Here is a 25,052-nt window from a genome sequence, read left to right as displayed (position 1 = left end):
GTTTATTTAATGGTTTTCTTTCTTTTTTAATTCTATTCACCTAGAGACTTTCAAATTAAAACACACTGAATGTGCCTTAAGAAAAAGCATGTGACTTATGCCCTTCAGTTATTATCGCACTTTGTCTCTAGTAGAAAAAATGTGTAGAAATGCAGGATAAATCAAGGAAGATACAAATTATATATCGCAAGGAGAAAGGCAAAGTATTGTAGACCCCTTACAAATAGCGCAATTTCTAGGCATACAACTATAATTCATTCTAATCTGTAGCTTAAATCTTAAAAAATGGACTTTGATCTATGACCTTCTACTTACTCACTGGAAGAGCCAGGGATGGACCTGTTATCGTACAGTGAAATGAAGTCCCTAATAACTTTTTATGGAATGTAGTTTTTTTTTTACTTTTGCTTTATTTGTATTAGCTCTTAGTTTTAAATAATATTTTAACGGAAGATACATAACACTCTATAATCTTTAAACAAAAAATATTAAAAAAAGGAGGGGGGAGGGGAGGTTGCTGAAGCTTCAAATCTTATAACTCTTTAATATCTATCCAACTTAGTCATAGTAGAAATTTCTTTTGATAATAAGGGATAAAGATTGGAAGTAAAATATTATTTGTTGTAAGAAGAGGGGTAGGGGATTGCAGCCTCCTTACAAATAACACTTTTTTTAGGCATGCAACTTTCATTCCTTTTATTTTGTGGTTTAAATTTTAAAAAAAATAGACCTTGATTCATGACCTTCTGCTAAGTGATATTAACGATTTATTCCAAATAGTTTTTCTTTCTTTTGCCTTATATATTTTAATGTATTGTTTTATATAATATTTTACCGGAATATGCATAGCTTCACATAATATTTTGACGGGGAAGTAAAATTAATGCGGGTCTGTGGGGGAGGGGGGGGGTTGAAGCTACAAAACTAGGTTTATATGCCATAATTTTCATTATTATTATGAGAAACAGTTCAGGTCGTTGACTTTTTGTCGTAAAGTTCAACAGATAGTTCTAAAAATAAGAGTAGCGAATTTAGTTTCTTCAATTCATATCACTTTAAAAAAAAAAAATTGTAGCAAAAATGCAGAAAAAAATTTTTTGGTATATTTTTTTAAGTTTTTGTTACCTCCCACCTCCACACAGAAATACTAGATACGTTCTTGCTTATAAGTACAAAAAAATCTTATGAACATCTTTGCTCACAGTTTCCGTCACTTAGTTTTGCTACATATGTTCTAATGCATAGCTTTTTTTTTTTTTTTTTTGTCTTTTTTTTGTCTTTTTTTTGTCTTTTTTTTTGCGGGGAGTTGAAAAGAAATACTGTATGACTGGTCGAAGATTCGTAAAGTTGGTTTATAGATACATTTTGATGGATTTTTCTAGTGAACTTTTCTAGATCAAAGTGACAAGGAGCGCTGGAGGGTTGGAACCACCAATAATTCGTATACCATTTTTTCTGACAGATTTCTCTCCTTTAAATTTCACTCAAATGATAGCCTTTTCATCAAACATAGCTAAAAATGAACAGAGAGGGAAAATTAAAACAAAAAACATCTTTTTTTTCAGAATTTAAAAGACACACAAACAATATTACGTAGGAATAGCCCTGGAACTTACAATTTTTTCGATTTTTTCATTAGGTCGCTAGTCAAAACAAGCTTGAAAGTGTATTAAATCTAGGTTAAATAAATCTTTTATTTATCAGAAGTCGGGGGAGATGATATTGTATGACCTTACAACAGAGAATTCACATAAGACGGTGAAATTTGTGTTGAAATTTGAAATTGGACCTTAAAAATATTTTGGCTAGTTAGGGATGGAGGGGCATGCCTCAAAGGATGTTTTCTGATGCCAAAATTTCCCAACTCTCATTGAGCCTTCAGATAAATACATAATTAGTTCTAAGAACGAGACAAGGGGAGGGGGGTAGAGATTGATGTATAATCCCTAGGGGCGGGGTTTGCCCCCTCCCCCCTCCCAAAAAAAACTTTCACATCAAAAATATGAAACTGATATTTAATCTCTCTTCATTTCTGGGGATACCTCCGTCTACTCTGTTATTATAAAAGTAAAGAGTAATATCAAACCCCTAAATGAGCAGAATTTCTTCCTTATAGGAAGGGGACTGCCCCTTCATCATCCCCACCTCCACTTCATGGTCGTAGAAACTTTGGAGGGTGCTCATTCGATCAAAAATTGAGATTTCAAGTCTTTTTATAAGTCGAAAGCAATTGGAAACCAACCAACAGCGGGACGGGGGGGATATTTTTCTCGATTTTTTTCCGGGGAATCTTCCTCGCCCTTCGTATAAAAGTGGGTGAAAAAAATAGCTAGGTTCCACTCAAATACGGGTATAGAAATCTACCGCAGGACAGGGTAATGTATCGGGGGAGGCAGAGACTCCGATAAAAACAGAAATAGGGGAATGATAGGCACTCGTGGAGGGAAACAATGATTCTAAATCATAATCATTCGTAAAACGTGTTTTCCGTTGAATGTAAATATTTACACAAACTTTTCCCATAGCTTACTTGGTTGGGATGATTATCAGCTATAGAATGCTTGGGCACTTGTAATTTACAGGAGCTTGTACCGATGATTTGTTTTTTTATTGTAGGTGTCAAGACTTCAATCTTATTTCAAACATGATGTTCGACAGAGAGTACATTGTTGGTTTGCGCTCCCGCTTTATCTTCAAATGTGAATCTTGCCAAGAAGGAGCTACGCTTCATACTGAGATTTCAGTGAAATTACAAAAGGATACGAAAGCTAGCAGCAGAAACATAAAACAAGAGTAAAAAACATAATTGTCAAATAAACGCCCGCTCAGCCTGAAATGGAAAAAAATCGACTGGTAAATTAGAGATATGGACGAAAAGAGGCAACAAAAAGAAACGGTGTCTAGAAATATCAACAAAGGAGTTTTAGTTGCTGCTATAAACGCCAGCATGACTCATGCCCAGATTCTAGAACTTTTTTCGACAATTGGAATTAATTGCCCATCGCAAAAAACATTTACAAAGTACGAAAGCATTATCGGGGAGTCCTTAGAGAAAATCCTTCACGATTATAGAAAACGGTAAAATAGAGCGCTGAATGGCATTGAAGGCTGACGGAAAGATTGACTCCAACAGAATAGTCGATACGTGTGTTATAGTTGATGGAAGTTGGTGCACACGAGGTTATGGTAATAGATACACTACATTATCTGGTTGTGGTGTTGTAATTGGATTCTATTCAAAAAGACTCCTTCATGTAGTAATTAGAAACAAGTATTGCTGCATATGCATGGCAAATCGACAACAAGAATCTACTTTTGTTGCTGAACATAGATGTTTTATGAATTAGAGTGGTTCTAGCACTGCGATAGAATCAGATATACTGGTAGAGGCCTTTCGTGTTGCACCAGCTATGCATAAACTAAGATATACAAAGTTTAAAGCCAATGGTGATTCAAGCAACCATTCAGAAATCATTACAAAGTTTTCATATGGTAGGATAGTGGAACAAATTGAATGCGCCAATCATGCTTGTAAGTGTTTGAAAAAGAGGCTTTATAACAAATGCAAAGAAAGCACAGAATGTAGAAAATTTCTCAGCGGTCCAGTAATAAAGAAATTGTGCGATTTTGCAAGAAAAGCAATTGTGCGAACCACTACGCATGCCATGTTGTCAAAAGATCTTATTAAAGGGTTAAACGCAATTCCTTTACATTTTTTTCGTGGGGACCACAGACAGTGTCCATCTTTGTGTCAGTTATCTGGAAAAATCGTGGAACTAGAAACTGAGAAAATCCCAAGCAGTGCGTTCATTAGCCATATATATTAAGCGTTTGACACCCTCAGTAGACAAGCTCGCTTACTGATCGGAAACGGCAGAAGTAATTTGGCCGAGTATTTTATGTCCATTGTTGCTAGGTTTATAGGCGGAAAAAATATAATGGTAAGCAAAAGGGGACGTTATAACACCCGTGTTACTGCTGCAGGAATACGGTATGCAAAGGGGCATTTAGGTCGCCAAGAAATTTTTAGGAAAAGCATAGCAGCAACCCCAACTTGTCAATTGAAAAAACTTACACGTAAAAGAATTATGGCTAGCTTAAGGGAAAAAAAATGCAAAGCCAAAAAGTGCCTATTTGGCAGTGTTTCAGGAAAGATAGCTAGCCGAGGAGATAAAAACTATGGTCCCAACGCAATTGCTCCAGATCTTGACGCAGAATCTTTTGAAAATGCAAAAGTGGCTGTTTTGCAGCGCTTACAGTGTTCCGAGTCAGAGGTTTGCAAGATTGAATTAGCCACATGCCTTCAGGGACTCTGTATCGACAACAGTTGGCAGCTGCAGAGAAAAATATAATTTCTTCTTCAGTAACAGGGCTTATTTGCAAGCGGCGTGTTTAGACAGTAGCTCCAGTAGTGAAACAGCTTCTGTATCCCAAACAATACAGAATTAAAGCAATGGAATACGGTCATATCCATGAACCGAAGGCAAAGTCGTCTTTTGAAATAAAGTTTGACTGCAAAATTAGTCCTGCTGGCTTATATATCCACAAAAGTTTTACATTTTTGGCTGCTAGTCCTGACGGTATAGTACTGTTCCCATCTGGTGAAAAAGCCATAATAGAGGTTAAATGTCCCATAACAGCCAAAGAGCTGTGGATCACTGAATGGTTGGAATCACAAAAGTCCAGTTGTATTGAAATCATTCACAGCAGTGAAATGAGACTAAAGAGAAACCACAATTATTATTACCAGATTCAGATGCAACTTGAGTGCTCAGACATCGAAATTGCATATTCTGTGTTATATTTTGGTAAAGGTTCAATATATACGGAGCGAATAGTTCGTGACAAGGAGTTTTGGTAACAGAAAATGCTACCAAAGCTAGAAAGATTCTTCTTTGAAGCACTTCTGCCAGAAATAGTTGATGGTAGAGCTCCAAGAAGCATGGACATTCGGGAACTATTCCTTTGAAGCAATTAACTTTCGTATAGATAAATGATTTTTTGTTCATTGAATTCAGCTTGAATAAATTTTTACTATCATATAAAGTATTTTTACTATCAGCTTGAATTAATATTTAATATCGTATGATAGTACCTTGTACCATCATACAAAAAAAATTAATAGCCGTACCTCCACAATTCTTACTGTTTGACCATTATAATTCGTTTAACTTAGGTTTCAACATAAGTGAGGAAGCAGCTGTTTTGCATATTTTTTTTATTTTTTTATTAAGATTATTGTTACAAGATGTTGTCATTTATAAAAATGAGTTCCTTATCCTTTCTTTTTTTAGTATTTGTCATGTTTATTTTTATTTTGCAGAATTTGGAAGCTTTTTGAAATCAATAGATCGATTCTGTAGTAGGACTTTCACGTTATCATTGGAATAATAGGGACACTGTAGTTGTCTTGGATAGCATTTTTTGATCTTTTGGCGGGAAAAGGGATGCATCTAAAGAAATATACTCTGTCTGGTTTTTCCATTAATTTATTTCACCTCTTTGTAGGGTTTTTTTTAAACAATGCTTTACTCTGTAGTTCAGTACACTTTTTCTATTGATTAATATAACTATTAAAAGGGAATATCGTTCACACATATACAGGGCTCCTGAATGGGGGAGAGGGTACAAGGAGGTCATGTACAAGATCAGGAGACGCTGACAGTAGTAGTAGAAGAGTTGGTATTCGTAATAGCAATAACAGTAGTAGCAACAGCACTAGCAGTATCAGCAGAAGAAGCAGTTGCAGCATGTACATAGTGCTCTTTCGTAAGTCAAACCTCCCCCTCAACATATCCCATAAATTTTCAATTAAATACACGACATCGGTCTTGTGGTATTACTGATAGGTTTCTTTGACAGCTTGCATGAAAATAGTGTGTTTTGATTTAGTTCAATCTGTTTTATCAATATTCCCTGAAACTTTCACCGTAATACCTTTATACCACCATAACACTATAATAGCCTAATTAGTAGCAGTAGGAGTATTAGTAGGAGTAGCGACAGTAGGAGTGGTAGTACACTCTAAAAAATTAATTTGATTTCCAACTAATTTTTTGCTGGAATTTAAACCGGTCAATTTTTTCGTTGAAATTTTGATTTGTGTTTTGGGTCCATCAAATTTTTGAAATTACAAAGATTTATGTATTTTTCAGCAGAAAAAATGTAATTTCCAACGAAAATAGGTTTTATTAATCCATATTGTTTGGATTTGTATGCTAGATCAAATTTTTTAGAATATCATATTGAATTTGATTAAGGTAACATTTAAATTAGTATGTTATATAGCAATCCAAACCAAAGGTTAGAATTACAACAGAAAAAAGAAGCTAATTGTCATTTTGAGTAAAAAAGAGAGCATAAAACTTGGCATGATATGAGTTGAAAAAGTTTAATTTACACGTTTAGAAAGTGCTTACACAAAAAATTTTCAATAAACGTTATTTTGCATAAAACTCTTATTGGCGATGTTGTTTCGTAATACATTTGTTTTGTGATTTTCCTTAATTAGAAAACTTTTTGAAGCTGCTATCCTATTCTTAAAAATACCAATTCTCAACATATTTTACCCTCTGAATCTAATGTTTTTCTAACTAATACCGAGAACCCTTGTGTGATTTTTGCTGATAAACATAACAAAAATTTTTGTCGAATCTCAAACATTTTTTTAAAGTGTAGTTGTATGTAAGTATTGCCTTTATATCAGTTAAACATCCTCCTCATCATGCCTTGAAAGTTTCAACCTAAAAGCCTAATAACTAAGTGAACTTCACAGCCAACTTTGACATTTTAGTTTTTATCCTGATCCTCAGTATGAAAAGAGGAGAAACATAATAGCTAGGTCTCACTTGAGGACATTAACAGAATTTTACCTCAGGAGACACTAACATTTCATGGGAGGCAAAGATTTCAAGAAGGCCAAGAATGGGAAAGAACTTGTGCCCTTGGGGAGGAACAATTCTTTTAATTCATCATCATTCATAAAGCATGTTTTTTGCTGAATACTTATATTTACTCATATGTTTTCCCAAAGCTAACTCTGTTGGGATACTTTCAACTTTCAACTGTAGAATCCTTGCGTACGCCTATTTTCACGTTATTTTGGACACAGCTAAATTGGAAGCAACTCTAAAAACTCAGTATATATAAATTTTCGAAGTGTAATAAGAATTTGCCTGGTTAAGTGTTTAAATTAGAAGAAAATATGAATTGCACTATTTCTATATCTTTTTTTTCATGCCATACCGAATAATCAATACTAACAAAGTTTTTTTTTTCTTTTAAGTTATTAAAATTTTTTTCTACTTGATCATGCTATGTAGGGAAAGAGGTATAGGACGTGTTTTGCGGACAAGGTTTTGTTACGACTTAATAAGATACATATTTTTATTTCTATAGGGTGTGCCGTTTCTCTCCGCTCAGTTTGTTCAATTTTTGCGTACCAGAATAAATCCTTTTATTACCATTTAATTAGCCCTCTTTAAATTTTGTGTTGAAAGGATGAAATTGTTGGTGGTTTTCAATAAGAATTTCTGAAACGCAATATAAGTAGAAAACAATAGGGTTTCAATTTATTAATCTTTTTCGGCACGGAAGGAGTTGTCGTAGAAACTTTGGAAGATGCTCATTCAGCTGAAAATTGGAAGTTTTAGTGCTTTTTATAAGAGTCAAAGGGATTGATGCCAACCCGTTTCTCTCCCAAGCCTTTTTCTTTGCTACCCTTCTTTCAAAGACATTTGATCAAAATTAGGCATTTTGTTCAAAATGGAAAGAATTGGGACACAATTTAAAGAGCGAGGTGTTGAGGAGGGGGCAAATCCCCTCATATACGTTATAATTTCTCCTTACTTACCGTCAGTTATCATGAACTATTTGATCAACATCAAAATCCAAACAGAGATCATTGAAATGTTGATGTTTTTTCTGCGTTACCAAATGTATTGCATTCAAAATTCTTTACAGTCTCATGAAATGTAATTAAACAAATAGAAAAGTTTTTTTAACTAAAGTAAGGAGCAAGTTTAAAACTCATAATAGATTGAAGTTACTTTGTATATATGGGGGACTGCCCCCTTTTCAACACCCTGCTCATTAAACGAAAGTTTTTTAGTGCTTTGAAAAATCTTTTTTCTTTCAATTGTAAATTTTCTTTAAAAATTTGGACAAAAGCCAGACTTCACAATAAAGAGTAAGGAGTCAAGGATGAGACAGACTTGTGATATTCTACATAACTGAAGCCATCACAAGCTCTGCAATAGGATTTCTTATCGATAAATAGATTGCATTCATTTGTTTAAATACATTGAAGTACTTCATATAAATAGAAGAAAGAAAAATATTACAATTTGAAATTGCTGAAAACTAAGTTCCTAGCAGTATTTGTCACCACAAAGAAATTTACTGGCGGGGCTAATGATGACCTGCCTTAATTTTCCCCATCAGTGCTGGTAGATATGGGAATTTAATATTTTAGCTGTATAGAGAAACATTTTAATTAATTCCGACTCCTCTCTACCTCTTTTAACATTTATCTGAAGCCTCATGAAGAGTAAGCAATGTGTCCAGTAATATCTACTTTTTTAGGAATCTACCATATCCCCAACTAAAGAATGACTCCCCCCTCCCCCCCCCTCCTCATTTTAGCTGATACGCAAGTACAGATCACCAAACGTAGCCTAATTTCAAAGTGAATCAACTTGGTTGAATCAAGTACTGCCACCGCTTGGCATTACTTCTTTTGCAACTGGGAAGTATAAAATATATTTATTGGTACTTTTAAATCAATTAACTTATCACAATTTTAAATTGATTGCAAATTTGTCCTCTTTGGGGTAAAGTGGTAGTTTGGTGCCATAAGATGGAAGAAAACTAGACTTTCCTCTGGCCTTACTCTGGCCAATTTAAAAAAGAGCTTTCAATTTACGCTTGAATGAGCTCCCTCCCAATTATCTTGGACATTCGCTTTGATACAATCACCCCTGTGAAAAAACAAAACAAAAAACATGCATCGACGATGTTTCTTCTGAAAAAAAAAATTCGAAACTCCACATTTTGAAGATTGGAGCTTGAAACCTCTATAGAGTTTTCTTACATGATTTTTTTCAATAAGTGATTTTCAATAAGATCGCTCACATTTCTTGGGGTGTTCCCCATTTTTTCAAAAACAAGGCAAATTTTCTAAAATTTTAGTTGTGGGTGGGTAAAAATAAACTGAGATAATTTTATACATTTAGAATCAGCATAAAAAGCCAATACTGTCGATCTAGCAATTGTCAAGAGAATTTTATTTTTAGTTTTGGTGGATATTGACCCAAGTCACTTTTTACTTCCAGTTTTTTTATCACAAACTATTTGATACGATTCTCCTGTGACAAAAATTGTTTAAACCTATTCATTTTATTTAGTTGAATAGGCTAATAAAAAGAAAGAGAATACATTTGACACCTGGATAGCAAGTTTAAATTTAGTTTTTTCTTTCGCTGTTCTGTAAGTTTTTAAAAGTCTGAATATAACAGGAATTTAGGTTCGAGGTGGAGAATTCGATTTAGGTTCGAGGTGGAAAGTCCTGTTATGAATGAGGTACATTTTACATGGCCGGTATAAAATCAAAACGTGGTATCTATGCAGGCAGGATGATTTTTGAGCAACACGACTCTTTCTTTAAACTATTCTAAGGAGTAGGAAATTGCATAAAGATAAGTCTACATCTGTTATAATATATGGAAGCAATAAATCTTTCTGTAATTTTGGTTTGAATCAGATTTTTTTTTAAGATTATATGCATAATAATTATATATATTATTGATTAAATAAAGCGATCCTTTGCCAGGAACTTTTGTCTAAAGTTTACTGTATTTTGTTTCATTTTGTATGGAATTTAACTGCTCTTTTTATTTGAGTTTTCCACTAAAAGTATTTAAAAATAAACTTATTCCTACAAAAATAAATATCCTGAAATATATTCCCTGTCCCCCAACCACCACTGGTATTTCGGGGTCTGCCCCCCTGGAAGCTTTTCTGCCGGTGCCCTTGCTAAATAAGTGTATTCTTTCCTGTCAATGTTTTATCAAACGTCCTTGCGTTGTTCTTTAATTGATCCTTCTTCTTTTTTAAATTTCTAGTTTTTCTCAATTTGAATAAAGGCTAATACTGAGAGGGAAACAAAATTCTACATATCTGTCCGCTTTTTAACCTTTTTTGCGATTTTGTCTTTAAAAATCAGGTGAGAGCTTGAAAACCTGCAATTCAAGTTTTGCAATCAAGTTAAGGACTGCCTTCACAACCTGTTTGTATTCATCATAAGATAACCGCCCCATTTTTGCGCAGTAAAATCTCTTCTGTATAGCTAATTTTTAGTTTTCTAATCGTCCAGCCTTAAAAAAGATTCAGTATGCAAAAGAAATTAATTTAGCAAAGTTAACTTTGCATATATTAGTTTAGATTTGACTTACTATAAATATCTAGTTTTCACATCAGTTTTAACAATATTACTACAATAGATTTTACAAATACTCCCCCTTTCATCTTCATTTTTGTGAATTAGTGCCACTGGAGACTAAAGTATTGCCCTGGGGAGATCTTCTGAAGTATATATCTGAACCTTTTTGGCTCTAAAGGACCAAATTGCAATTAATTATGATCAGCTTTATTTTAAATCTGGGTAAAAATATCCCTTTTTTGGATAATATTTATTTATATTTTGCCCAATCCCTCAGATATCTGTATGAAGAATTTTGTTTTATTTCTTACTAAAAGTCTTTTTACATGTCCAACTTTGTAGGGATCAGAACCTTTATCAAAAACAAAATTATAAACTCTATGTATAATAAATAAAATAAACCGTATTTTAATATGGCAGAGTTGATTTCCTTATCTTATTTCACCACTGGCAGCGCTATTAGTCAACTGGATAATTGTGGGGTGGTAATTATAATCTAATTCAACTGATCATTGTTTTTTATTCAAACTCACTTTTTGTACTAGTATGGTATGTGGTGTTTATATATCATAGTTCATAACCGGATTTTTGGGAAAGTGAGTATATATGTAAAATTTGTGCATCTTTGTTAAAACAAAATTTAGTAGTTAGTTTACCTTTTGTTTCTGTTTTTATATAGCCGGATAGGTCCTGAACACTATTGTAATTGATAAAAGTACAATGCTTTATTTTTTAAAACTGTCCAGCATTAAAAAGAAGGAAAATCCAATTTTAAAAGAAGTATTCCGATCCCTCTCTTTTCCACAAGGGGTCAGTCATAAAACATGATATTGTTACAAATCTAATATTATTTTTTTTTAGGATTTTATATTTCACCCCTGGTGAAGGACCTGTTCCTTTAATTGTTGTTGAATTGTTTGAACTTCTGAACCAAACTTCTGATGATGAAGAAACTGGGTCTTTGGGCCTGTTTTTAAATTTACATACAAATACATCTTCTGTTATTTGTCAAGGATTAGAAACAAAAATTTCTATTGCTGGAAGCTTAATTGTAAGATTGCTTATTTTGGTTTTTAATTTGTCTATTTTTATTATTCTATTCATGTTAGCCTGAATATCTTTCACCGTGATAGATTATCCTAATGCTCTGCTGTTCAAGGGTAAATATTTTAATTTTATAAGATATGCAATTTTCAGTAATATATCAGAAGACTTACTGTAATTCATATTAGGGAAGGGTTTTTCTACTAAATTTTAAAGGGTAAAGGTGTAGAATTGGACCTCATCAGAAAAAGATTGCTAGAAGAAAAAGGTGCATTTATAGATTGTTAATTTTATGCTCATATTAATGATTTAGTTCATATTTTGACATTTCTTCAGTAGACCCCCCCCCCTCTAATGGTTTCATTTAGCCAGCAATAAGGACAAATGTTGTTCAATGAAAATAGTGACTATGCTTGTTGGCAAAATCTCAAACTGCGGGAGCATAAATCCAGCATTTTTATGGGGGGGGGGGGTATGCTGTACATTGCATATAATATTTGTTTTTTTTATTGACATTATTTTTGACTATAGACCTTCTGTTGACGACATTTTATGGTAATACTTTGTGAAGACTACTTCTGACAAAGAAATGTTCTTACTACTAAAGAGTAGTACCATTGCATTTTCTATTCAACACTTTCCAAATGTAAAGGTGATTACTGAGGCAAAGTCTAATAAAAAAAAAATTATGTGCTACGAGTTCAGATCAAATCTGTGTTCCATGGTTTTTCCTCTGTACATACAAATACATTGTTTTTGATAAAACAAATAATTTGCTTTAGTTTGCCAATTAGGTCTATTGTCTAATAATTAGTATAACATAGTTTTACTCTTTTGTATTCATGTACAGGTGTTTTCTTTCTGTAGCTATAGATTCTGATCTATTTGTCCTGCTAAGACAAACCTTTCGATGCAAATCACAACCAGGTTTGACTATGTGGTGTAATAGGCAGCATAACATTTTTTCTATTTCAACAAATTTTAGCAATTTCTTTATTGTTAAGTGCAAATACTGATAAGACCTACATTTTTTTCATGAAACTTTTCCTTTCAAGTAAATCAAGATAGGATTAAAAAAAAATCTTCAAGTACGTTTAAAGCAATTAAAACTAGATATCTAGTGTTGTGATTTCTGTAAAAAAGTAGAGAAATTAACAGCCTGGTTTATCAACCAAATTATAAATTTGGTGGAAGTAATGAAAGTCAATTAAATTTTTTAACCCCAATTATAGCCTACTATTTTTATAATTTTCTTGTGTTGCATATTTTTTTTGTTCATAGTTGATCTACTTCCACAAAGTGTTTTTTACTAAGTTCTTATTATTTAAAAACAGAACAGCTGATGTATTCCTTGTATAGTTAAAAAAATTGTACTTGTTCTAGGAGTGCCCCCTGGGAGTGGATTTTGTTGAAAGCACCATTCTGACAACCTCTTATGAAGTTTTTAGGCAGCACTTCCGTCTTTCAAAATGAACATTTGAAGAGCTACTGCTGTTACTACTAGATTACCCTGCCACTAGACGAATCTTTCTAACAGAAAATACCACATTTGTTCAAAAACAATTGTGAAAGGAAGTTCTAATCACAATTTGGCACCTTGGTAATCTGGGAAGTATGCAGGAAATATCAGAGACATTTGGTGTAGCAAAATCTACTGTACATTTTTCGACGATCATACGATCATATGAGGATCTACATTATAACACTTGAACAATAGTCTTGTTTATTCAAGTTACAAACTCAGTCTCGTTTTTTATTTTTTCGTTGAGTTTTCTCTCTAATTGTTTTTTTTATTCAAGTTTAACAGTTGTTTAGTTAGTTTTACTTTAACTGTAAAAATTTTTTCCTATAGCTTAATAAAAAAAATTATTAAAATTTACATACTTAGAAGCAACCATAAATTTATACGTAAATTAAACTAAAAAGTTTTTTCAACTTAAAGTAAGGAGCAGACTTAAAACGAACGAAAAGTATTACGTGTATGAGGGAGATTTCCCCCTCCTCAACACTTGACAGTTTTCCCGCTCCTGAGATTTAAGCTTATTAGTACTTAAAAAAACTTCTCATTGTTATAATAAAACGACCCTTGTGTATCAGGAGTCGTTCTTACGGAATTCAGACACAGTTCAAATTTTAGCGTAAAGAGCGAGGTGTTGAAGAGTAAGAAGACCCTCATATACGGAATAATTTCTGTTTGTTTTAAGTTGTAATGTTGCTCCTTATTTAAAGTGACAAAATTTGTTTTTCAAAATTTAATTTATGATTGTTATGTAAATGCCTGGAATCTGGCTCAACCTGCACGGAAAAAAAAGAATTAATTTTGTAATCATCAAGAGGCTCAGTCAAGAGGCTCAAGAGGGAGGTATGCCCCTCCCTATCTAGTTATTCGAAATACTTTTAAGGTATAAACAAATTTCAACCTTAAAAATATTTCGGCTAGGAAGAGTACATATCATTTTTCAATTTTGGAAAATATTTGTGGACAAATCCCAAGTGAACCTGTCTTGGCAAAGTTACCCAAGGGGGTTTGTTGCGCGACCCCACAAAATCTTGGAAACTATATAAAGTCAAGCTCTGCCAAAAGGTTTTAAATTCAAATTCGCCCCCCCCCCTTAGTCATTCCAGAAGAAATCCCGAACTAAGGTCATGATGGTCATGTATCATGGCTGCAGCCTAGTAAAGAGCGAACCATAGCCCATAGTTACTAAAAGTTAGAAAACCTGCTTAGAAAAAAACTCTAGTGAAAAAATTGTCATCTGACACTGATTCAGGAATGGTAACTATTATTTCAGTTCATCTTAAAAGTAAAAGTTTATTGCGAAAAGAAATTTATGGTGATTTCTAAAAAAAAGTCTGAAACCACTCAAAAACGGCGTCAGATCAAAATGAAAAGTCAACCATTGAAATCAGCACGGTTGAAAACTTAGTTATGGGAAATTACAACCCCCTCCTTGAACAACAAGGAAAATGACTTTTTTCATGGGTAGCACTGATCTGTATCCCGTTTTTCTTTTTTTTCTAGTAAGGCTAGGGGGTGACCAGAACATTATAGAGAGACGGGTACCGCAATAGCTCATTCTAAATGAAATCGAATTTGCTAGTGACATTTTTAAGTGATCAAAAGGTTGGGAGGGGATCTAGCCCCCCTTCCCCCAAAATCATCCTATAACAATTTTGATATAGCCATTTTATTCAATATGCTTCATAGGTATCTTTGGTTTTGGTGATGATATGACCCTCCTTAGTGCCTGGGGAAAGGGCCGTACACTGTATCGTAATCGGACATATTGATGTCACGCGTATCGGGATTGGCGTCTTGATATTGGGTGTATTGGTGTCGCAGGTATCTATACAGATTTTTAATAGCTCATATAAAAGATATTGCTCATATCTACATCCTTCATATAAATTCAACTATCAGCAAGTTCCAAATGGCACTAAAACCGGTACCTTTTGCGCCATGTCTCAAGTGGAAAAGCTGGGGCTACCGGTACCTTTTAGAGTGACGTTTAATGGCGCATTCGAAAGCTATTGTTCATAATTATCTGCGTAATGTTTATCAATTATACCATCCGTAAGTGCGATATAGCACTAAAAACAATGCTTGTGATGTCACTTCTTAAGTAGAAAAGCTTGGAAGTATAAAACGAAATAATCATTGTAATTATTATGATCCAAATCTCGTAACTGGAGGTTTGCAAGAACACCTCTCGTATGCTCCTCCTCCAAGCCCCCTTAATAAGCTACTCAATTAAGGTACAATCATTAATATATCAAATCTGATTGTTAGAGGCGTGGAACTGTGGGTATAGCGTTCGACTTCGAAATAGTGTCTTGCGCTCGATTCCTTATTGGGTGTCTTTTTTTCAATTATGGTTTTCTCTCTTATATACAATCATTTTCAGATAATTGCACTGTTTTGTAAATATTATGCACTCATTTTTTAAAGCATATCCCAGGAAGGTATTTGGTCAAGCATTTTGATTAAAAAGGGAATAGAGGTCATCCAGTTCATGGTTTGCAACAACATTTTGAGTAAATCTCTAAATCCATACCCCAACGAATGGCGTAAGTTTTTCAAAATCCTGTGGGGGGGGGGGGGTCAAAAGTGGAGCCAGTTATCCTAAATCAAGTGAAAATGACATTGAATACTGAAAAACGAGCCGTATAGCAATAAAAAAGGTGTACTAAAGAAAACTGACCTGTTTCAGTGGATGCTTCAATTATGCAGGCTTATATTAGTTTTGACAACATTTTTGGAGAAACTAAATTTCAGCTGGGAGGAGTGGGGGTGGGACTAACTGGGGTCTGGAGGAAAAATGAGGTCTGAGAGGGGAAGTTGTCCCCTCTGTCCCATAGCAAATTACGCCCCTGACCCCAACCCCTTGCCACTAAGTGGTTGGAGAAGTGTAGGCATGTGGTTCTGGAACTACTCAAAGTTGTATATTGAAAGAAGGATTACTTATTCAAATTATTTACTTTACAATTCTACCGTATTATTCTCTCCATACGTAATATTGTGCATTCAAAGAGGAAGAAAGACAAATGAAAACATTTCTGCAGGAGAATTCAGGTAATTCTTTGCAAAATTTTTGAAATCAAAACAAACTTCGTTTGCAATACTATTTATCGTACATACACAAGAAATGATCTTTTTTGAAATTTCCATTTATTTTTGAGTAACAAGTGGTTTTTTATTTAGGGACAGGTCAAATAAATCTGTAAACCTAAAGGCACATTTCTGTTGAGCTAGCAAAATTTTCCGCAAGTAAGTATGTTGATATACAAACCTGTCCGCTCAGTTAACCTTTTGTTTTGAAGCTACTCGCCTGGAACTACTTTCTTAACTGTGACTAAATTTATTTTTTTAAGACAAAGAATTAAATATCAATTTCTTCTTTTTTATTTTTTTTTTTACAAAAAGAAACGAAACATTGTTTTAATTTTTTTCCACTCTAAACTTATTTTTTCCTTCAATTCTTTTACGGCTCCTTAGTTCAGCTCTTTAATAAGGGTTGAGATGTCTTATCTCCGTTAGATTGGAGGTGATTAGAAACTATAGAAAAAAAATGATTAGCTGCAACCAAGAACCAGAATTAAAACTTAAAACAAACAGAAATTATTCCGTATAAATAGAAAAGTTCATAGCAGTGTTGTTTTTAAATTAAATTTTAATCAAAAACGAGCGAGGATTAATTTTAAAAAATAAAGATTTCCTGAGGGAAGTACAGAGCGAAGTTGAATCTTAAAACGAACTAAAATTATTGCTTCACAGCTTATCTAACATATATTGATAAAAATAATGCACAAAAATCAACTGATGATATTTCCCTATGTTTGTAGGATTACAGAAAACTAGCGTTTTTCTGAAAACGCAAGCCAAGTAAAAAAACAAGAATATTGACTTAGGAGTCAAAAACAAGTACATAGCCTCACAACAGAAAACTATTCGATATTGCTTTTCATAGTCCTACAGGAGCTGTGATATCAGTAACTTTCAGTATACAATTAAAATTATCTTAAAAACTTAGGCATAAAAATAATAAGTTTCAAGTCATTACACAGTATATAAAATAATGGATTGATTTATCAGGTAGCATCTTGGTCTCACCTAATATAACTCGAAATGAAGAACATACCAACCAGTATATGAACTCTGGAAATCCAGTTATTTCTCTCTATAAAACAGAATATTTTAAGTTGTGATACAAATTCTAAAACGAGTTTGTAGTCCTAATACTGATAAGATTCCTTAACTTCGAACTTGTCTATAAAATAATCACGAAATGTCCTTTTTCAGATCCAAAAAGACAATCAATCATTGAACTTAGCTCATTGTGCAGAAGTGATGCCAAATTAAACGAAAAAATAAATAAAACAGCAATCTAAAAATGCTTTACTTTTATACTGTTAAAAGTGTCCTTAAAAGGTTTACTTTTACTGTACCAAAACTCCCACATTGTTTTGTGTTTTCAGTAAAGCGTTAGTTTTCTATAATCCTACAAATATAGGGAAATATCCCCAGTTGGTTTATTTGCATTAGTTTTATTGATATATGTTAGATAGGCTGTGAAGTAATAGTTTTTGTTCCTTTCAAGTTTTTACTTTGCTCTTTAATTCCCTCAGAAAATCCTTTCTTTTAAAGTTAATTCAATACAGTGGCATGGATTGGGAAGATCATTCCTTACATTTAGAAATTTATATATATATATTATTATTGAAAAAATACACACAAAATTACCCTCTAGATTGAAACAAACAATATATTTGCCTCCTTCTTTTAAATTTTCATGAATTGGCACAATAGATTAAATACTGATTATTTCCTGAGTTGTCAGCTTCACCTAAATAAGCAAATCTGTAAATCATATTTTGATAAAATCATAATTAATGATAAAAAAAAATATATACATGCAGTAGATTAAAATAATAAAAATAAAAAACGACTAATCATAATACTTGATTTCAATTCAATTTATTCATCAAAAAAATTCTAAGAAATGGTCTCGTCTTCAACTTGTAGGAGCTTGTGTTGCTATAATAAACAAGAAATTCAAGCACAAAATGAACAACAACGCAAAAGAACACCCACATAGTTATTCTTAGAACTTATGTAGTTCTACTTTAACCTGGTAATTCCTACATGTTCACAAGGGGAGACTAAGTGGGCTTAAACACTGATAATTTGAATTTTTTTCCTACTCCAAGCTTCCAATTTTGTAAAACGGGCTCCTTTTTGAGGTTCAAACGCTATTGACTACAGCAGAAGTTTCTGCGATTTTGATGTCCTGACAGCCTTTAGGCTATGCTTGATTACACTCGACAAGCTGAAAATTTTCCAACAAATGCAGGTGTCCTCTTTAACTCTTTGGTAAAAATCATTTGCTTTTGCCATCTCCTAAAACAAATATAAACATTAATTGACGAAAGCGTAACACCTTGATAGCTACCAGCCTTTTTAAGATTCTTTCAACTGAAGAATAAACAGTGGAGAAAATTTGGCTACATGTACAAGATTTGGAAAAAAGTATTCACTTTCAGTTGAAAAGAAGTAGAGTGAGTAAAACTTATCCACGAGGACAAAGGAAAACAACAACTTAAGAGAAAATTTTCACACAGTGACATTGAAACTCAATGAGCTTTTAGTTTGAATAAATTTTAAAAATCAGCAGCATAAGAAGAGATACATTTCTTCTTACAGAAGACAAGAGATAGTTAGATCTCGTGAGGAGAGATATTTCAGAAGAAATACATCACCTAGTAAAAAAAAGAATATCAAAGACGAAAACAGCTTTTTTTATTTTGAAGTTGCTCCTTTTTTAAAGTTTGGTTCCTGTTGGGTTGAGTTACTTACAGTTCATTACCATGAACTATTTGATTAGTATTAAAATAAAGACATCAGGTACAAGAGTAAAGAATAAAGACCTAGGATTTGTGAAAAAAAAGTAGTCTGAAAATAATATTAAACTTTACAAGAAAACCATCTGAAAATAAAAACCAAATTTTTACTTTTGGCTATCATAAAAGTTTTTATGAATCATGTTTTGGGGTTTCTTCTGTTTTAATCAACTATTCCCCAACTTTGAAGATAATTTATAGCTTAATTTTTGTTTCATTAAGAGGGACAGACAGGAGAGGCTGCAATTTTTATGCAAGAAGATTATATTTAGGAAAAGTTTTGAATGGCACATCCAATTCTACCACTTATTTTTCTATTCTATTATTTTTATCTTAGGATTAGCCTTCATATAGGGTTAATAATTGCTCAAGCATTTGAAGCCGTGGAGATAGGCCTATTTATTTAAGAAAATTTATAATGCCCTAATTTGAGCAGACTATCTACTCTGTAAAATTTCATTCACTTACTTAACAACTTTCCTAGACCATAAAAAGATCCTAGACAGCAGTTGAACCACTCAATGAAGCATGGACACCTGCCAAAAGTAATGCAGGGGGGAAGGCACCAGAGTAGCAATGGTGAGGAGAGAAGGAGGAGGGAAATACACAACTTAGGTTAATCCTATTGAAAAATACCAAACTACAATGAAAATATGATACTTTAGAAACAAATTTGGGCTATATATTTGAATATTAGAGGTGGATGGGGTGGGGGGGGGGGTAACCTGATTTAAACAAAACTAACCCCCACCCCTAATGTGCAAATATTTAACCCAAGTTATATAATTCCAATGTATTCTGTCACCTGCCACTTGTTTTCCACTGAGAGTAAGCTAATTGTTTCTTAATACAGACAGATAAAACCAGTTTGTTCTTGAGTTTTACACAGCATAAACTTGAGTGTTGGCAATATTATACATAAGTACACTTTCATCTATCACACATTCAATTAATATGTTTTTAAATTAATATATTATGCCAAAAACCTAGAGTAAAAGAAAATAAAACTCAAACTAAATTGCCGAAAATAAGAGAAAAAGGTAGCATCTGAAAGGGGCCATTTACTTTTTGAGTAAAACAATGGTTATATTTTGAAAGAGCATAAAAAAAGGTCTCAAGGGGTAAGTTCATCAAATTTTTTTACTTGATAATAAAAATATCTCCAAATTTATCAAAAAATCCCTTTCCCCTCTTTGCATAGGTACCATGCCTTCCCTTTTTCATTTTAGAATAGTTTTTCAATCTAACTCTCTTATATTTTCAGACCTTTGAAAATTAAACAGAATAGCAAAAGAAAACAAAATTTAAACTCACTGTCCAGTTGTCTTAAATAACCCTCTTTGTATTGATGCTCAGAACTACATTGAATGTATACACTGTAAACGTGTCCAAATGAAATTCTTCACCACAGTTCACAAGAAGATCTTTGATGAGATGGTATAGTCTTATAAACATTACCCCGGTTTCACATTAGCACTAAGTGGCCTACGCTAAGTGGCTTACGCTACGGAGCTTAAATAAATTTGTTTCACATTTAAATTTTGCATATCACACTTTCAGTTCCATAAACTCCGTAACGTAATCTTTTTTATATTATTTAACCTTTAAAAGAAGACGAAGAAACAATTTGCATGATAGTCAATATTTAGATGTAAAGATATGGAAGATACTGAGGAAACAAATGGAATCCGTCCTTTCTATTCTGACTCCAGCAGTGATGAAGACCTTGCTGTTTGAAGACCTGCTGATGAAGACCTTGATGAAGACATTGGCTGTTTTTCTGGAGGAGGAGCAGCAGAAACCTAAAAAGTAGAGTAAACTAAGCTGAAGTTGGCAACCGAGTAGAAAATGAGTAATTAAGTATAAGCTACTGTCCAATATCAGCCAATTACCCTTCGCAGATTTATTTCATGAAAAATTGGGTAAATTTGTAGTTTATATGCTTGGCCAATATGCTTTGGCCAAGGATTCATCACTGGAAGTTTCATTTTCATACCCTAACCCACTTCCAAGATAGCCAAAAGTAGCTCATCTATAATTTTACCAAAAAAAATTTGCAGAAAGTTTTAAAAGAAGCCTGAAATTCCTAAGAAATAACATCACAGTGAAACTGACATCATTTTGAGGGTCGTCTTGTTTTTTTTCTAATTTCTGCAAATTCGTTTCCATAATAACATTTCACTGCTAATACCAATGAAAACATTATTACCATTCCTGAATCAAATCCAAATGGCAATTTTTTTTCACAAAAAAAGGTTTTTCTATAGATATGTATATTTTAAACTTTTTGTTACCATGGGATCTTTACCTTTTGAAGCATAATAAGATTATAAAAAAGACATGAAACTGATGTGTTCACTTCCATCCTTGCTAAATTGTGTTGAAAACAACAAACTTACCAAATATAGGCTCACTTATGTTGTAAAAGAGTGGGGTTTACATTATTCTGAGAACTGAAAAATTACCTATGCCACCAAGCATTAGTGGGTGAAGCTCTAGTCAAATTACTTGTTTATTGGTATAGTTATTGTCAAACAGTTTCTTGCTATCTCAGGAAGTAGCTGACTTAGGTGAATGTATCATTCAGGAATCAATCCAAGATCTAAAAAATATCCTTGAAAGATGTTATCAAGCTAATATATTTCCCCTTTGTTTATTTCCAAGGTTCAGAAGATTGCATAGATAAGAGACATTTGCCAAGAAATTTGACAGAAATAGTTTGTGTTAACTTATTTTCAGTCTCTTTTTCGTCGGTCCTTGTTTTTGAAAACACAATTTCTATTCTTTAAGCACAATTTTGTGGCATATAAAGGTTATTTCTGTTTTTAACAAATGGGTTTTCAGATCTTTAAAACCTTTTAAATCTAAAGTAAGGAAAAGTATAAACTTTTCCTTACTCAAACAGTATGCCTGTTTTCAAGGTTTTACTTTTATAACACAAAGATCTTCAAAGGTCAATGTTCTTTGAGTGAAGATATTGTACTTAAAAATACCTGTCTAGGTTCCTAAGAAATTTTCAAGGCTCTGGGGTTAATTCCTGGGAGTTTAATTCCCCTTCCCCAGGTGCTTCAAAAGATGACAAAAGCTATTCAATTAAAATTTTATTCATTTGTTACAAATATAGTATACCCTATTCTGACCTTAACAGAATAACAAACAAAATTCTCACCTCAAAACTCTTTGGAATTTTTATTTAACAGATAGGATAAAGCCCTCAGTGTTTAATCTTAGTGAAAAGTTTTTGATCAAAGCGAATTTTGTCTAAACATGGTCTATTCAGTAGGGCCATAAAAGCTAACATTATATGTGATGTTCCTAATTTATTTAATAGCAGACTATTAATAGTAGAAGTAGATTAATATTAAAAGTAGGCACCTTGTAGTTGTCTAGCTATTAGCTGAGACTCCACCAGTTGTTGAGAATTCCAAGGGAACTAACTTACTTGAGAATGTATTGTGAGGTGACCTTTCCCAGAGCTGCTAAATCTAATTTAAAATAAAGTCACCAAGAAAATATTCCAATTAAAAAAAAAAAAAACAATTGCGTTTTAATCTGTTTTTGTATATAAAAATATCTAGCCTGTATATATCATTCTATTTTATCTTTTAATGAAATTGCATCTTTCAGGAAAAAAAGGATGTGGGTACGTCCAATCTTAAAAGAAAATAAGAGAGCTAAAAAGGGGCATGTATCACTGCTCAATGACTTACTAAAAACAGACAGTGAAGAGAAATTTCACAATTTTATAAGATTCACAAAAGCTGAGTTTTTGCAGCTTCTAAATCTAGTTGGACATTTAATCAAAAACAAGATTCCAAATTTAGAAAAGCAATTACCCCAGAGCTAAAATTGTCCTTGACATTGCGCCATTTAGCAACTGGAGTGTCAATGACAACCTTACACTATGAATTCCGAGTTGGAATATCAACCGCTTTTGGAATCATCAAAGATACGTTATCTGCACTAATAGAAGTTCTGTGCCCTTTATATTTACAAGAACCTCAATCAGAGAAGTTTCTTGAAATATCACATTCTTTTAAATTAAAAGCCTCTTTCCCTCATTGTATTGGAGCTTGAGATGGTAAGCATGTAAGGATTCAGTGTCCTAATAATTCGGGCTCAGAGTATTACAATTATAAACGTTATTAGTTTAGTTTTGTTGGCTTCATGTGATGCTAATTACAAGTTTAATTTTGTGGATGTTGGTGCTTATGGTAGTGAAAGTGATGGAGTTTTTTCAAGGTCTGATTTTGGAAAAGGTCTGCAAAATGGGAATATTCAGCTACCATCTTCAGTACCTTTACCTGGGACACAAGACAATTTCCTTACTTTTTGTAGCAGATGAAGCTTTTTCCCTTAGCGAACATATAATGAGATCATTTCCTGGAAATAAATTGACTGAAGGTCAAAAAATATTCAATTACAGAATATCCTCTGCCCGAATACTGATTGACAATACTTTTGGTATTCTTATTCAGCGTTTTAGAATTTTTAGAACAGAAATTATTAGTCAACCTGAAAAGGTTAAGCAAATTGTAATATCTGCAGTGTGTCTTCATAATTTTATAGTTTCATCAAGAGGAATTCCCCAAGAGACCCAAGAATCCCATTATCATAGAAATCCACACGTGTCAGGAGGACTTTCTGAAATGACAAGAGTGGGAAGCAACAACTCTTCAAGACATAACCAGGACCAGAGAAATAAACTCATGGAATATTTCTTGTCTGATGCTGGTTCAGTCCCATGGCAGCAAGAGAAAGCACTTCGTGGCTCCTTCTAATCACTGATGGTTTATAGTGTTTGATTAAATATTAATTACATAGTGTTTGTCAGAAATTTGTTTGTTAATGTTTTTTAAGAGTTTATGTAACTGTGTGTATCAAGTTAGAGCCAATGCTACTGATATTTTTTTTTGTGCTGTTCCAATTTTCTAAAATTGGAACAAGATTCCAAATTTAGAAAAGCAATTACCCAGAGCTAAAATTGGCCTTGACATTGCGCCATTTAGCAACTGGAGTGTCAATGACAACCTTACACTATGAATTCTGAGTGGGAATATCAACTGCTTTTGGAATCATCAAAGATACGTTATCTGCACTAATAGAAGTTCTGTGCCCTTTATATTTACAAGAACCTCAATCAGAGAAGTTTCTTGAAATATCACATTCTTTTAAATTAAAAGCCTCTTTCCCTCATTGTATTGGAGCTTGAGATGGTAAGCATGTAAGGATTCAGTGTCCTAATAATTCGGGCTCAGAGTATTACAATTATAAACGTTATTTTAGTTTAGTTTTGTTGGCTTCATGTGATGCTAATTACAAGTTTAATTTTGTGGATGTTGGTGCTTATGGTAGTGAAAGTGATGGAGGAGTTTTTTCAAGGTCTGATTTTGGAAAAGGTCTGCAAAATGGGAATATTCACCTAACATCTTCTGTACCTTTGCCTGGGACACAAGACAATTTCCCTTATTTTTTGTAGCAGATGAAGCTTTTCCCCTTAGCGAACATATAATGAGATCATTTCCTGGAAATAGATTGACTGAAGGTAATAAAATATTCAATTACAGAATATCCTCTGCCCGAATACTGATTGAAAATACTTTTGGTATTCTTATTCAGCGTTTTAGAATTTTTAGAACAGAAATTATTAGTCAACCTGAAAAGGTTAAGCAAATTTTAATAGCTGCAGTGTGTCTTCATAATTTTATAGTTTCATCAAGAGGAATTCCCCAAGAGACCCAAGAATCCCATTATCCTAGAAATCCACACGTGTCAGGAGGATTTTCTGAAATGACAAGAGTGGGAAGCAACAACTCTTCAAGACATAACCAGGACCAGAGAAATAAACTCATGGAATATTTCTTCTGATGCTGGTTCAGTCCCATAGCAGCAAGAGAAAGCACTTCATGGCTCCTTCTAATCACTGATGGTTTATAGTGTTTGATTAAATATTAATTACATAGTGTTTGTCAGAAATTTGTTTGTTAATGTTTTTTAAGAGTTTATGTAACTGTGTGTATCAAGTTAGAGCCAATGCTACTGATATTTTTTTTTGTGCTAGTTGAGGACACAACTATGAAAATAAAAGAAGCCTGTTCAAACCAGTGTTGACCTTAGGGGACTTTGTCTTATGGCTAAGAGAGCCTTTTCTAGTCATTTTTTTTGTTTTGAA

General features: G+C 33.2%; 1 pseudogene; it reads left to right on the top strand.

The window, feature by feature from the left end:
• Positions 1-4,453: 4,453 nt before the first annotated feature.
• LOC148940389 (uncharacterized) lies at positions 4,454-23,225 on the top strand (annotated as a pseudogene).
• Positions 23,226-25,052: the final 1,827 nt, after the last annotated feature.

The sequence above is a fragment of the Artemia sp. Qi Xiang Cuo genome, chromosome 19, assembly GCF_049724085.1.
Source record: "Artemia sp. Qi Xiang Cuo chromosome 19, ASM4972408v1, whole genome shotgun sequence".
NCBI classification, from domain to species: domain Eukaryota; kingdom Metazoa; phylum Arthropoda; class Branchiopoda; order Anostraca; family Artemiidae; genus Artemia; species Artemia sp. Qi Xiang Cuo.
Note: the sequence above shows the minus strand (reverse complement) of the source record. Positions and strands in the feature narration are given on the sequence as shown.